Consider the following 11,780-nt stretch of genomic DNA (forward strand, 5'->3'; position numbering starts at 1 on the left):
CCGGCCCGCCGCTTCCGTCCCCCCGGCCCCGAGCCGCTGGGCCGGACTGGGCGAGACTTGGGGGAGGGGTGTGGGAGGGCGGGCCCGGGGGCTGTTTCTCCTTCCGTTTCTCCAGGCTTGGGAATCCTCCTGCGCCCCCGCCCCCGGCCCGCGACGGGGCGGACCCTGCAAGCGTCGGGCAGGGGAGGGCGGCCCGACCGCCGAGCGAGGCGCGCCCTGGTCTCCGCACCGCCGCCTGCCTACCCACCCGGGCCGGGGGGCAGGGGGGCCGGGGGCGGGGGGCCGGGGGCTGGGGGCCCGAGGCCGAGGCCGAGGCCGGCCCGCCCCGCGCGCGTCCCCCGCCCGGCGTCCCCCCGCGCATTCCAGTCGTGCCACAGCCCGGCCAAGGCCCGGCCGCCGCCGGCATGCTGGCGGGGACGCGGCGGGTCGGGCAGCAGCGGTCAGGCCTTGCCCGGGAAGGGTGTCTCCGGGGACCGCGACCCGCCCACCAGCCGAGGCCCTCCTAAGGAAGGAAGCCCCCTGCTAAGAAGCGGGCGGAGCGGGGGTGGAAAGGGGTCTCCTGGGACAGAGCGTCCCCGAGTGGGCCGGGAGCGGTTTGTGAGACGGGGCAGTGGGGACACTGTCCACGGTGAAACGAATCGCAGCGGCCGTGATTCGCAGCCTCCTGTTCCTGAGGCTGCTCCTCACGGGAAGATCATTTCATGCGAGAGTTTAAGAATTGGAAGTTGGTTCCAGAAGTGTCTCCAGTGACCTCGCATCGCCCTAGGCGCGGTAGGAGAGCCAGGACGAGGGCCCTCGGCGCTGTGCAGCGTTCTGGAAAGTCTTGAAAGCCCACTAGGGCGACAAAGGTTCGAGGCCCGAGCGCTGTTATGCAGGTCACTTGACTCAGTCCAGACGGAGATGCCCCCCGCCCCGCATCGCCGCCGCCAGGTTTTATTCAGACTTTCGGATATATCGTCAAAGTTCAACATCTGGGTTCGTGTTTACCTGCCTGTGTTGGTCTTTCTCCCGGTTTGCCCTGTGAAAAATCTAGCAGCCTCTCCCGCCCCCGGCTGTGGCAGGCTGTCAGTAGATGCTGTGCGACTGATAGTAGACTGACCGACGGACCGCAGTCCGCCCAGTGCGGGAGGGACCTGAGGGCAGAGGCTAGAGCAGAGCTGAGGTCCACCTTCCTCAGCGAGGCCTCCCCCAGCCTCATCCTCCCTGGACGCACACCCCTTTTCTCCTACTGCCTTTGGGCTGAGCGGCCTCCCCAGGACTTTAGAGGCCAGATTGAAGGTGCTGTTACGCATCCTGTTTTTCGGGCACCCTGCGCCGTGTAAAATCTTTCCTAGGAGCCATCAGGTCTCCATTCCCTTGTTGCCTAAGAGGCCTAACTCTGTGAAGCTGCCCTTCACTTTGCGTCAGGCGTTCCTGGTTCACTAAAAAGAAGAAAGTATTTTCGTATCAGTGATGTTTCTTTAAAGAGACCTGGAACTAGAGAAAACTAGATGGCCAATTAAAAATAGAAAGCCCCCAAATGCTGCTAATAATGACAGAAATTCGGATCAAAACACAATGAGCTGCCATTTTTAAATCCATTGCATTGATATAGATTTGTAAAATCTAAGAAAAAGTACCCAAAATCTGAAAACAAAGCCAAAAGAATCATCATTCTTTCAAAGTGTGTCCTTTCACTGACATTTTGAAGCATTGTTTAAAGGCCAAAGGATTACTTAATTTTCTAGGAGAATGCACCATTGTTTGATGTTGCTGTTTATTATTAATGAAAGGCTAAGACTCCGTAAGATTATATATTAACTTAGAGATTTGTGCCTGGTAGAGATGCAAATATTTTTTGTACCAAAGAAAAGATAACCTCAAAGGTTATAATTTATTGCCCTGCAGGACGTTAACCATTCTCACTTCTAGCCTAGCAATCCTATTTTAATATTTTTTAAGGACTATGTAAACCCATTTCTCCAAATGGTCTTTCAATCAGCTTTTTCATCTTACAAATTTCCTCATTAATTAGTGATTGAATAAATTTTTGACACGTGTATTCCTTATTTGTAGGAACATATTGGAAAGTCATATTTTTTAACTTGAAATTATACTTGGACAAGTCTGAGAAGAGCAAGAATTTTTCACAAGGTGTGAGGTAAGGCTCTTTAGAAGGCAGTTTGGCAGTAGTTGTTAAAACTGAAAATGTGCATGACTCGTGCCCCAACGATTCCTCTTCTAGGATTCAGTCCTAGAGAAACGTTTCCACGTAGGCACTAAGAGAAACGTATAAAGGCATTCATTGTTGCAGTCTGCCACAGTGAGAAACTGGAAATGACTTAATCCTTAGAGTGGAGTGAATAAATTAATAGCACTGGCATATGAGAGAATACTATACAGCCACAAAAAACTGAACCCATTCTGAAAGTATGGATAAACATCAGGAAGAAATGTCAGTAGAAATGACTAACTGCTATACCATGGTATATATGGCAAAACAATATGAAAGAATTTGTGAAGATACCTGCCAATCCCATAAAGGTGCCTTTGGGATGGTGGACAAGTCAAGATGGGAGGGTGTCAAGAGGGCTTTTGCATTACCTATAATGTTCTTATATACATTTCTGAATTAGCTGAATGCACATATTGTGTAATTTTTTTATCTTTTGTTTTTTGCTGAGGAAGATTAGCCCTGAGCTAACATCAGTTCCAATCTTGCCCTATTTTGTATGTGGGTCGTGGCCACAGCATGGCCCCTGACAGGTGGCATAGATGTGCGCCCAGAACCGAGCCTGCACGCCGAAGCAGAGCATATAAATGTAACCACTAGGCCACAGGGCAGGCCTCCCATGTTGTGTAGTTTTTAGAGGGCTGTGGATGCTGTGAGAGGCTGAAAGTAAATAGCCAAGGTGCCCCAGTGCTTGACTCTGGATGAGGGAATAAGCACTATGGAGATTTTCTTTTTAGTATTTTTCTGTTCTTTAAATATTTTCTGATGGTGATGAAAGAATCTCTGAAATAAATGCTAGAACCTCTGACTCCTGGTCTTGCGCAGCCACTGACTGCCTCCACCCGGGGAATCTCAAACTGCTCACCTCAACTTTCTTTGCCTGGATTTGCCTTTCTATGAATTAGGAATTTAAAGCAAACATTTTGAAAAAGCCCACGTCTGTTGTGAGGACAAATAAGATGGCACACGGCAGAAAGTGTGCTGTGAACCCCTCCGAGGCCCTGTTACATAAATGTTAGGGACAGAAACAAGGAGGGAGAGTGGTTTCAGGTTGTAAAGCCAAGCTGATCGGCTAGTTTAATGCCTGAGGCTACACAACAGCCTGTGAAATGGAGGACACAGAGGAGCTCTCTGGGTCTCCTGTGTCTCCTGTCTGTCTCCCAAGCCTGGGGTAGAATTACACAGACTAACCAGGAGCCCTGGGTGTAGATAAGAGCCTTGGAAACCCGATATTCCAATCCGATTAATAAGAGTAAATAATGGGAATCAAAGACCATGAAATTCAAGGCCTTTACTTTTGAGGTGATGTTTATTTTTCTGTTTGTCTTTCTTGTGCAGTTGTTTTGTTTTGGCTTAGTTGTGTGGTTTTTTTTTTTTTTTTAAGTTCTATCCCCTCTCCCTAGAGACAGTACAAAGGTCACCCTCTGTGTCCCCTCATTCTGCATGTGACAATGTGATAGGAAGCTGGGGGCTAAAGTCAGGAAGTGAGACTGCGGGGGGTGGGGGGCGATCCTGTCCCCAGGATGGCCCTAACCCCCCGGGTTCCACAATTTGTAATGACCCCCAGTATACCTCCAACAATAAGCAGTTATAGCTCAAGAGTCTTTTCCCGCCCTGCCTGGGCTTGGGCTGAGGTTGATGAACTCTTCATCGGCGCGCCATGCTTTCCTTGTGTTTCGCCGCACCCGACGTTGTAGACGCAGGAGGGTAATGGAGTGAGCATCCGCAGCCACAGCTCTTCTCCCTTCTCTCCAAAAGAAGAGCAGTGATGGGGCCTCACAGTTGTGAACATTCTCGGACACCTTAACTAATCTGATCCTCGCAACAGCCCCATGGCTGGTGAGGAAACTGAAGTTCCCAGGAGGGTCTGAAGAGGTCCCAAAGCCATGGCAAGCCCCAAACTGGGGGCCTCCCTGCTGACCCCACCAGCCACACTGGCCTTCCTTCACTGTCTCAAATTGCCAAGCCCCTTCCACTCTGAGCCTGCTCAGGGCCCCTCCGCCACCTGCCGTGGACTGCCGACTCCACTCCCCCTTCAGACCAGTGCTTCTCAAACCCTGCTATGCCTGAGTCCCCCGGGAGCTTGTTAAAAAGCAGGTCTTGATGCAGTAGGTCTGAGTGGGGCTGAGAGTCTGCATTTCCGACAAGTTCCCAGGAGAGGCCGGAGCTCATTATCTGCAGGCCACTCTGAGTAGCAAGGCTGATTCTAGCATAAAGCAGACAAAGTGAGTCTGGATAGTGTCAGGAGATGCTGCTGTACCATCTCACAGTACCTGCATCGGTCCATAATTGTAACTGAGCGTGAATTACGTTTTCCTGGCTAGAATGGAACCTCCGTGAGGACAGGGACTAAACTGTCTCCTCATATTTATTTACCCAACGCCTGACACAGGGCCTGGCGTGTGATCCAGCCTCACTAAATATCTGTCAAATGAATAAGTGAGGGAGGAAATGAATGACTGAATGAGCCAGAGAGCCAACACTGCTCTTCCCACCAAAATGATGTCATCCATCAATTCTGACAATTGGACATTTGGGAAGATTTTATAACCTATTGTCAAATCCAGATTTTCCTGGAGACGTAAATCCCAGGTGTTGAGCCATCTTAAAAGGGGACAGACCAAAATGTTCACAGTGATGGCCTCTCAGGAATGGGATTACAGACTTTTATTTTCTTTTGTGCACTTTTCGTGTTCTCCAAATTTAATGCAATAGGCTGGTATTACTGCAGTAATTCACAGGTAATTTAAAAGTTCATCTAAGCAGATTTTTTCTTCTACTATCTACATGGTCACTTCTCCTTTGTCACTGCAGATGCTGAGCCAGCTGTGTAGTCAATCACTTGTGCTCCTACCGTCTCAGTGTCCTGACTACTAAGGAGGGTTGGGCTACAGATGACCACTGAGACTCACTCGGGTGTGAATTCTCTCTGAATCTGTCTTTTCATGCATGTATTCCTTCTCATCCTTGTTACTCCCGAGGAACCCTAACCCAGTCCTCATGACCTCATCTCTGCATGTTCCTGCCAATCTGAACATTGTTTCATGCTGCCCCTTTGCTGAGGGTGGAATTTTGTTCCTGAAGGCCTGGGTGGTAGACTTCACCCTTAGCTGCAGCCGAGGTGTTTGCACAAATTTGAGTCACCATTTTTGAACATGACTGAAAAATCAATGAAAACTCAAGACCGTTTCCGACCATCAGCTTTAGTCGCCTCACTAACTAATCCCATTGGGAGGCGATGCTGGAGTTTTACCCTTTTCAGTTCCCAGCATTCAGTAAATATTCTTCAACACATAACTTGTGTGAGGTTTCTTAGCAATCAGCTTATAGACAGACGAAACATTTGTACCTCCTCCCCGCGTCCACGCCATTTTCCCCAATGATATGAATCCGTGAATACATGACATGATTTCACATGACTTGTTGGTTTGAAGATGACATTTTAGTTTTCACATTTATTAGCTCATTGAAACGTCCACTCAAGCTGCTTTCTGCAAGCTGCCATGAGTAGTTAAGTGAACTTGTTAAAATGAGAAAAGTTTAATGATCAAATTGAAATATTTAGGATCAACACTATAACTGGAGACTTAGTGCCTGCCCATAATATTTACATGAGAACCATTGTATATCATATATTAGGACAAACATCAGCATTCTTTTAGGACAAACATCTACATTTCCTTCTATTCTGAATAGAAATAAAGTGCGCGTGCCTGAACTTCATTCTTACCTGTTTTGAGCTAAATAGCTGCTCATATTAACCAGAAATGTTAGTCCAAGACAACTAATATAATTTTTAAATTTTTACTGCATAGATATATATCTAGCGACATAGATATGTCTTGTTAGATTCCACAAAAGATTTAAGATGACTTAATACATTTATATTGACTTATGTAGGGCTAACTATATATACATGATAAAAATGCATAAATTAAAATCAAAGGCCTAGGAAATACAGTAGAAGAGAAAAAGGAGCAGAGGAAAACAAGTGCACAGATATGCAGGCCATAGAACCTTACTCAGTTGCTAAGTGTGGACTGCAAATGCCTTCCCGCCAGTGGCTTCCCATCTTGGAGGTAAACTCCAGAAGGGCAGCCTGGCTTCCAAGACTTCTACGGGACCTGCCATGTCACCCCTCAGCCCAGCCCCTCACCCCCTACCACCCTCCCACTCCCACAGTCTGCTCCTCTGCAGATACGCTGGGCAGGTCCCACCCCGGGGCTTTGTGGTCACGGTTGCCTCAGCCTGAAGCTGCCTTGTGTCCTTGCCGATGGCCCCCTCCTTGCTCTCTGCTCAAGTCTAGCACCTTATCAGTGAGGCCCTCCCAGACCACTCTTCTGACACGAGCGTGCTCCTGCCTGTCACCGTCTCCTTCCTGTCCAGAGGACACGACATTGTACATGCTTTTGAGCCATCTGTCCCCTCACTAGCATGTGAAGCCTGTGAGAGCAGCAAATAGCTAAGGTGCTAGACTCGGGCCAGGGGCAGACTGCAGGTATTTCACACGAAAGAATATCCATCCCACAGTGTGAGGGTTCAGTCATTTCTTTTAAAGGGCACGGATATGCCCTCAATCAACAAAACAGAATTCTTGTCTGGATCTGATTAATCCTCACAACAACAATGTCTGAGGAGCATCCAGCTCTCGTGGTGATGGCACAAGGAGAATCTGCAGCTGAAATTTCCTGCAGCCTGGGAGCGGCTCTACTGCGTGAGCAAAAGAACAGTCAAGACCCCAGCGTTGTCCACCCTAAAGCTGGCCCATGTGATCTGGGTCTTGTCTTGGGAAAGTGTCAAAGTAAGATTTACTAATTGATGCTGCATGTCTTTGTGTATAGACAAGTAACCAACACAGATTCCTGGTGATCCCACCAGGCTGACTTCACTATCAAATAAAATACGCCTTCAAGGAACTGAGTTTGGCAGCACATTTACCAAAAATTAGACTTTTGGTATTAGAACAATCTCTTAAGCCATGCTTTCTGACAATGGTTAGAGTGAAACCAAATAAGGTCACCCTAGTACATAAAAATAAAAACATATCAATGAGCATAAAGAATAACTCCTAGGCACTGGGAAAAACTATAAACAGTATAATCAATGGTATTTCAGAATTTTTGTTTGTTTTCTTAAATGTAGTAATGGTATTTTGTAATGAAAATGTCCTTGTTTTTGGACTTTGCATACCAAAGTCCTTAGTAATGAAGTGTTGTAATGTTAAAAACCGTCTTTCAATTGGCTCCACAATAGAGAGAGAGAGATAGATAGACAGGCAGATAGATGAAGTCAATATAGCCAAATGTTAATAATTGTTGAATCTAAGAGAAGGGATGCAGGCATTTATTATACTATTCTATTTTTTCAACTTTTTTAATATTTGAAAATTTTCACAAAAAAAACAGGGGCGGGAGAATACTATTTTTATTTCTACTCCTTTATAGTATCCAGAGAATCTAAACGATGTCAAGTGAATCACCCATAAATTAACGAGAAGAGAGGGGAAAGGTCCTGTCACTTGCCTTGAGAAACCACTTATTTCAGCTGACTTTCTCACAGTGATATTAAGGCTCAGGTTCTATATAAGCAACAGCAGCCAAGGACTTTTACCAAGCACATTAAAATTATTCCCAAACTGGTTACTACTCACTGAGTTAAAGGTCAAGGAAAAAGCAAAATCAATCAACACTGCATCTTGTGTATAATTCATAGAGTTCTGCACAAGGTGACGAAGAATTTAAGGCTCCTTGGTCCTGAAATGCCTAGGCTTCTTGCACACCACCGTCACCACATAACACAAGAATCCCAGCAAATTAAGTCTGCCATATTGCATTTTATACCCAAATTCCCCAAGTTAGATATTCAACTAGACTTTTATTTATTTATATTTTTTTGCTGAGGAAGATTCACGTTGAGCTAACATCCATGCCAATCTTCCTCTATTTTTAGTACATGGGCCGCCAACACAGCATGGCCGCTAACAGAGCAGTATAGGTCTGTGCCCGGGAACCAAACTCAGGCCACCGAAGTAGAGTGCACCAAACTTAACCAGTAGGCCACTGGGGCTGGCCCCAACTAAACTTTAATAGAATCATTTCACATGCTGGCTAAAAAGTCTTTAATGGTCATTTAGCTGTAGTGAATATTATCGTAAAGCTACTAATGCTCCTGAGGGTAGAGATATTGTCCTGAGTGTATTTGCATTAGTTGTGTCACCCAACATGGAGACTCTAGATGGGCACCCAGGAAACATTTTCTCCTATGAGTGAATAAAAAGGAGACTGAGGAACTTCAGGCCTGTTTGAGAAATTGTGTGGGGAATCTGGGTCTGTGTTTACTTCGTTTGATATCTGCTCATATCTATATGCCCAACAGCTTGTCCCTTTAGTGCAGTCTCATTCTAACCACATCACCAGGCATTTAGCACAAGGGGAGCAAGAGCTCTCAAAGGAGAAGACCAAGGTTGAATTCCATTGCCCCTCACTTTATGGAGTACATATATTTCTGAAAAGAAAATGTGGATCGACTAAATTTCTGTAAATTTGATTAGAAGGAGCAGGAGTTTCTAGTCAGGGGGTGTGTTTGGCCACTCAGCCTCACCCACATGCAGGGGCTTGGATCTGTCCCCAACAGCATCACCGAGTAGCAAGGACCTACTCTGTTTTGGGGGGATTTATATGATTCAGGCCATCCAAGGGAGGAAATTTGAGGCAGTTCTGGGCTCAGCAAGTGTTTGGAGAGACGAGCACCCTGTCCACAGGCAGTGGGCAGGCATGGGTCCATGAGGGTCCTGGCCCAGTGAGGACAGGAAGACCAGCTCCTCACCACCTGCAACACCGTGATCCCCAGCAGTGGCTTGGCTTCCATGCAGCAGCGTGTGCTGGCTGCCAGGTGGTCCTCTCCATTTCCATTTCCTTCCCCTGAACCTCCAAGGGCACCCCTGCCACCACGTTCCCTGCTATACACCCAAGGAGACTTAATTCTTCCTTTCCTCTCTTTCTGGGGCACAAACTCTTGTTTCCTGCCCCCCTTTGACCTTCCTTTTGGAATCTCAAGAGTATCATTCTAGGGTGGGAAACCCTTGCTTGTTTCTCTTTGCCTTCTTGACACAAGAATTCCAGTACTTCTTGAGGGTCAGTCTAAAGAAATGGGGGGAAATTTACATCAAGACAATTTTAAAGATATCTTACTATAAGTCGAGAGAACTTTAAGGCGTCTCAGGTGACCCTCCTTTCTACAGCAAATATTCACATCCTGATTTCCTTTTTGGCTTTTGTGTATATTTATACTTTCATCTCCAGATTTGCTCAATGCAGCTATGGTCATATTAATGAAAGCCTCTAATTTTACCCTTGTCTCTTTCCCTCTAGTTGGCCTGAATGTTTACTTCCAAGTAGCAGCCCAAATTACTTAGCTTAGTTCTCTGCACATCCCAAGAATTTCAGCTAATTGTCAAATTTCTGCTATACATTTCTCCTGCCTGTGACGGCCTCACCAATGGGGCGTAAATTCTGCCCAGGCACAAAGGGTTCAGTGAACTGAAGCCAGAAAAAAGCTCAGGGCAATGGAGCACATGCCAGTGTCTTGGTCCAAGGAGCTGACTTTTACAGAAGTGAGTACATTTGTATTAGCTGTCATGATGGATTGTTCTGACATTACCCAGACAGGAACATAATTGAAGTTTCTTTTCCCAGGGGCCCTTTAACTCAAACATTCAAAACGACCTGGCCTCAGTTAGCCCAGAGCAGAAGTCATAAGACTGAAAAAATAAGTAAATAAGTTTTTAAAGGGATGGAGAAAGCACTGCCTTCCAAAAACATGCGATTTCGGCCAATGATTGAAGAGGAGCTAAGAATAGCTGGAATGTTTGCTTCCTCCTCACTTAAATTTTTTTTTTAATTTGCTTACATTGTACCTCTGAGGGAGGAGAGTACGCATGGGTGGAAAGATTATGCTTGAGGGACTTTCTTTCCACCACCAGTCCCCAGAAATGTATGTATATCTTCTAGAAAACCAGCGCTAGTTCTGATCACCAACTTGGGCTACAGCAGTAGTTTAGAAGCTAAACAATTGCGGACTACTCTGGCCGGTTTTGCTTTCTGTTAACAACCTATTTTAAAGTTCAGCAGACTGGCATCTCCTTTGATTCTGATTATACTCCCAAAACTCCACTCCAAGTACAGCGTCAGCAGATCCCAGGCTGACGGTAAGTGAGATGGCTTTCTGGTGCACTGCGTTGGAAAGACAGGCTCAACGTAAGAGCAGCTGCCACGACGGTGGAGCCCACGCAGCCCCTCAGACCACACTGGAAGACGGTTTGACTTAGAGGCAGCCTCTCTGAGATAGCTGGTCTGTGCCAGGCGGCTGTGCGGGCATGCTTTGGGCAAACGGCCAAGGTTTACTTGCTATCCACGTACTTCACACCCGTGACCACACCCTCCCGTAGTGTAAGCACTGTCTAGTCTTCAGAAGCCTTTACATAATTGTGTTTCCAATGATAATAGCTCTGGGTGATTAATTTTGCTGCTTTTGGTCACTTTCAGGGAAACAGGGTTTGACATGTTGTCAGTTTTAAATTGAGAGAAAATGGTATTGAGGAGTGTTTCCAAATTAATTCCAACGATTTTAAGTCCCACCTTAGAAGAAATGTAATTCTTCCTAGAACACAACCACACACACACTATTCAATTATTTATTATAACTATTTCATTCCAAAAAGGGTTTGAAGTGGCTTTCAAAACAGTGAATAAAAGAATGAAATTAATAGCTAAGGATATTGGGCAGAAACTGAACATATCCAAATTCTTTCACTTCCCTATTGCTCTGGCTGTTCATCTCACTTCACGAGGTCCACGAAATGAGGAAGGGCGATTGGCCAGGGGAAAATGACGCTGAGGCTGGGAATACCCCGTTCAAGTCATAGGCTTACAGGAAAACCAATAGGCCTAAGTGTATTATTTTGCCCATTTTTTCACCCTTCGACCGTTACATACAAATATAGAATTAAAAGCATTTTATTAAGGTGGGTAAAAATATTTACACATATTCCAAATTATCCCAGATTAGATGCTCCATGGTACAGGACGCTTGCACTACCTTCTCGCATCCTGTCCACCTCCTCCTGCCGGCCAGGTTTGTTTACTCATAGCTGGACTCTTCCTCTGAATTGGCTCCGAGCTTGGAGGAATAGTCAGTTTTCAAACAAAAGGCGCTTGTAGGAACTCTTACGTCAAAGGAAGGACGAATCCAGAGTTCTTTTAGCTGGGGGAGTGGGCAGGAGGGAGGCGAAAGTGGCAGGGGACTTTTACATCTCCTTGCGACTCCCTACTTGGTGGTCCCCGGGTTCTTCAGTGGAACCACAACACGGCCGGAAAACACTTGCAGTTTCTATGACAACGTGGGATGAATGAGCACTTCCTAAGGAAATGAAACTCCTAAATGCTCTGTAACTTTACTGGGGATCTCAAGAGGAGGTTTTTAGGTTTTTTTTCAGTTCACTGATTATAAATCCAGGTTCAAAACCTATGACTGTTTACCCAATTAACCAGTTATTTTTTTTACATGTGTA

General features: G+C 46.2%; 1 long non-coding RNA gene across 1 annotated transcript; it reads left to right on the forward strand.

Moving 5' to 3' along the window:
• Positions 1 to 391: 391 nt before the first annotated feature.
• Positions 392 to 5,161, forward strand: LOC139077218 (uncharacterized). The gene is made up of 3 exons (XR_011529543.1): positions 392 to 975; positions 2,056 to 2,140; positions 5,027 to 5,161. It is a non-coding gene; the product is annotated as an uncharacterized lncRNA (long non-coding RNA).
• The last annotated feature ends 6,619 nt before the right edge of the window (positions 5,162 to 11,780 follow it).

Source organism: Equus przewalskii, chromosome 19 (assembly GCF_037783145.1).
Source record: "Equus przewalskii isolate Varuska chromosome 19, EquPr2, whole genome shotgun sequence".
Lineage (NCBI taxonomy): Eukaryota > Metazoa > Chordata > Mammalia > Perissodactyla > Equidae > Equus > Equus przewalskii.